Source organism: Anopheles ziemanni, assembly GCF_943734765.1.
Source record: "Anopheles ziemanni chromosome X unlocalized genomic scaffold, idAnoZiCoDA_A2_x.2 X_unloc_7, whole genome shotgun sequence".
NCBI classification, from domain to species: domain Eukaryota; kingdom Metazoa; phylum Arthropoda; class Insecta; order Diptera; family Culicidae; genus Anopheles; species Anopheles ziemanni.
This window is the reverse complement of record NW_026689839.1, coordinates 118251-122500: the sequence shown is the minus strand read 5'-3', so window position 1 is coordinate 122500 and position 4250 is coordinate 118251. Positions and strand designations below refer to the sequence as shown.

The 4250-nt window shown below is 49.1% G+C and overlaps 2 non-coding genes across 2 annotated transcripts in view; both read right to left on the bottom strand.

Annotated features, from left to right (window-relative positions):
* The window catches only part of LOC131292526 (large subunit ribosomal RNA), a 4089-nt gene extending 4046 nt beyond the window's left edge, over positions 1 to 43 (bottom strand). The window contains exon 1 of the ribosomal RNA XR_009190154.1: positions 1 to 43. This exon is cut by the window's left edge and continues 4046 nt beyond it. This is a non-coding gene — a ribosomal RNA (large subunit ribosomal RNA).
* Positions 44 to 530: 487 nt separating this feature from the next.
* LOC131292512 (5.8S ribosomal RNA) lies at positions 531 to 685 on the bottom strand. The gene has a single exon (XR_009190143.1). It is a non-coding gene; the product is annotated as a 5.8S ribosomal RNA (ribosomal RNA).
* Positions 686 to 4250: the final 3565 nt, after the last annotated feature.

Below are 4250 nucleotides of genomic sequence, written 5' to 3'. Positions count from 1 at the left end.
ATATGCTTAAATTCAGGGGGTTGTCACACATGAACTGAGGCTTATGTACCTTGCGGTTGTTATCGTCACATCTGGCTTGCGACTACTTTGTTTCAATGTCCAATATGTACCGTTGGACTCGGTTAACGGGCTGTTAGCCCGCGTGTGGTTTAACTCACTGATACCTTCCATTGCCCATACGCTAGTTTGTTTGTGTTCCTTTGGTCAACTTCCATACTTGAATCATTTGTGCTACCGCTGCTGCTTCGACGCTACTTTGACATCTTCGCTTCTATTTAAATAAATAAATAAGCTGAAGCTAGACATCAGTAAACACCACCACAGACACCACAAGCACGCCTTCTCCTCGTACTTCCGCCTCACGCGGGAACACGGACGCTCTAAATACTTCGAATTCCAATGCCAGTATATTGTAAACCACGGGTTCTTTAATGCTAGCGGGTCGTCGCGACCCTAGTTAACATCATGGTGCACGTCTCGTGACGGGTGTCACGGCGTAGTTAAATGTATGCGATACATTTCTCAAATATAAGCGCTCAGTCATCTGTACATCATGGTAGGTTCCCACGACGTGCAATATGCGTTCAACTTATCAATGTTCATGTGTCCTGCAGTTCACATTATGACGCGCAGTTAGCTGCGGTCTTCATCGATCCATGAGCCGAGTGATCCACTGCCGAGGGTGACTAACTTGCGTAAGCCGCCGCTGTGCGCGTATACCCGTTCCCCGTAGGGAGGAGCAAGCCGCCGCTTAGAGACGAAGCATAAAGTGTCCTCATTCCACATAGGGCAAGCTGGATGAATCCATTTTACCCAGGACGGCCGAAGCGGCGTGGACCAGGGGAGAACTGAACCTTATACTTCACACCACAGTAAGTCTACGTGTCCTCTTCCACATAGGGCAAGCTAGAACTAACTATCTTACCCAGGACTGCCGAAGCAGCGTGGACCAGGGGAGGAACACACTTTTCATGGAAACGTAAGGCATCCATGACTGCCATAACGTAAGCCGCCGCTGTGCGCGTATACCCGTTCCCCGTAGGGAGGAGCAAGCCGCCGCTTAGAGACGAAGCATAAAGTGTCCTCATTCCACATAGGGCAAGCTGGATGAATCCATTTTACCCAGGACGGCCGAAGCGGCGTGGACCAGGGGAGAACTGAACTTTATACTTCACACCACAGTAAGTCTACGTGTCCTCTTCCACATAGGGCAAGCTAGAACTAACTATCTTACCCAGGACTGCCGAAGCAGCGTGGACCAGGGGAGGAACACACTTTTCATAGAAACGTAAGGCATCCATGACTGCCATAGTGCGTAAGCCGCCGCTGTGCGCGTAAACCCGTTCCCCGTAGGGAGGAGTCAAGCCGCCGCTTAGAGACGAAGTATTAAGTGTCCTCTTCCACATAGGGCAAGCTAGAATGAACTATCTTACCCAGGACCGCCGAAGCAGCGTGGACCAGGGGAGAACTGAACTTTATACTTCACACCACAGTATTGAGTAATGTGCCCTCTTCCACATAGGGCAAGCTGGAATGTTCCATTTTACCCAGGACGGCCGAAGCGGCGTGGACCAGTGGAGGACTACACAATCATGAGGTTTGATATCGACTTGTGTGTTTCAATAGGGTACCGATGGTATGTTTTGAACCGATTTGATTTAGCCATTCTGAAGTCATCACTTGGTTGAAGCGCTGAACTAGGGAGGCATCGTTTACATATATATTGGTTTTTGCATGCTCTACAGGTTAATGTCATGAGGTTGGCTATCGAGCATGCCCAAGTGATGACTTGATTGTGTGCTTGCTTGAATTCTTCACATTTCATACCATCGGTTAGTTGTCGAATCATTCCTCGATCTAACCTTCGTTCTTGGTTCATGTATGCTCTCTTCCACATAGGGCAAGCTAGAATTAACTATCTTACCCAGGACCGCCGAAGCAGCGTGGACCAGGGGAGAACTATACTTTGTCTTGTATGCCCTCTTCCACATAGGGCAAGCTAGAACTAACTATCTTACCCAGGACCGCCGAAGCAGCGTGGACCAGTGGAGGACTATACTTTGTTCATTACACCACAGTATTAAGTATGGTGTCCTCTTCCACATAGGGCAAGCTAGAACTAACTATCTTACCCAGGACCGCCGAAGCAGTGTGGACCAGGGGAGGACTATACTTTATACTTCACACACTAGCCATACTGAAGTCATCACTTGGTGGGGGTGAACTACGGCGGTATCTATCGTTTTGGTTCGGTCTATATAGGGTCGCTTGCATGCTCATTCGAATATAATGTAATTGTGTATGGCAATATGAGCATGCCCAAGTGATGACTTTGTTTCAAGCTCAACAGGTAGGGTATTGAGTCCTCTTCCACATAGGGCAAGCTAGAATGAACTATCTTACCCAGGACCGCCGGAGCAGCGTGGACCAGTGGAGGACTCTATACTTTATACTTCACACCACAGTATTGAGTACTTCTTGCATAAAGCCCCTAATGAGAACCACGAGGGCTCTCTCAATGTAGAACCACAAGGGCTCTAGTACCGATTCTCTCGGTACGGCTTGGTCCGTGTTCCTTTATGCTTGTACTCTTAGAAAGTCTCAACCCGGAGGTCTTGACTTTGATTGTCATAGTTGGACTACGACGGGGCATCCGACCATTGCTGATCGAACACCCCTGATTCACCATCTTTCGGGTAGGCGGTACGCGTACCTCCGGACGCGGAAGTCTCAACCCGGAGGTCTTGACTTTGATTGTCATAGTTGGACTACGACGGGGTATCCGACTCATCGAATACCCCAGAAGCACACCATCTTTCGGGTAGGCGGTACGCGTACCTCCGGACGCGGAAGTCTCAACCCGGAGGTCTTGACTTTGATTGTCATAGTTGGACTACGACGGGGTATCCGACTCATCGAATACCCCAGAAGCACACCATCTTTCGGGTAGGCGGTACGCGTACCTCCGGACGCGGAAAGTCTCAACCCGGAGGTCTTGACTTTGGTTGTCATAGTTGGACTATGACGGGGCATCCGACCATTGCTGATCGAACACCCCTGTTACACCATCTTTCGGATAGGCGGTGCGCGACACCACCGACGCGGAAAGTCTCAACCCGGAGGTCTTGACTTTGTATTGTTGGATAGTCCTCTTCCACTATAGGGCAAGCTGGAAATATTCCATTTTACCCAGGACTGCCGAGGCAGCGTGGACCAGGGGAGAACTTCACGGAATCTTCAGGCATCCATGATTGCCATAGTGCGTAAGCCGCCGCTGTGCGCGTCAACTCGTTCCCCGTGAGGAGGAGTCTAGCCGCCGCTAAAAGACGAAGCATTAAGTGTCCTCATTCCACTATAGGGCAAGCTAGAATTAACTATCTTACCCAGGACCGCCGAAGCAGCGTGGACCAGGCGAGGACTATACTTTATACTTCACACCACAGTATTGAGTACGACTTGCATAAAGCCCCTAATGAGAACCACGAGGGCTCTCTCAATGTAGAACCACGAGGGCTCTAGTACCGATTCTCTCGGTACGGCTTGGTCCGTGTTCCTTTATGCTTGTACTCGCGGAAAGTCTCAACCCGGAGGTCTTGACTTTGATTGTCATAGTTGGACTACGACGGGGCATCCGACCATTGCTGACCGAACACCCCTGATTCATCATCTTTCGGATAGGAGGTGCGCCCACCTCCGACGCGGAAGTCTCAACCCGGAGGTTCGGACTTAGAGTTTTTCCCATTTAAAAGTTTTTCTCTTAGCCATACTGAAGTCATCACTTGGTGAACGATTGAACTAGGGCGGGTTAATCGTTTATAGGTATCGTGTGGTTTGCATGCTCTCTTAGGTTAAGGTCATGTGGTTGGCTATCGAGCATGCCCAAGTGATGACTTTGTTTCACGCTTGCTTGATTTCTTCATGATTCCCTGTTATATAGTGTAATCATTCGAGAACAGGGAATCTTTGGTTTTGCTCAACAGGTATTGGATGTCAACTTGGTATCTAGATCGCATTAAGTCTCAACCCTTAGGTTCGGACTTGTATAGTGACATCTTGTTACGGTCTTGAGTCTCAACCCGCAGGTTCGGACTACTTAGTGTTTGATCGAATATAATATGGCAACTTGTGCCTAAGTCTCAACCCGCAGGTTCGGACTTCTGTTTATTTGGCCAATGTATGTATAAGGCAACTTGTGCCTAAGTCTCAACCCGCAGGTTCGGACTTGTGTATTTGTTCGAAGTCATGTATAA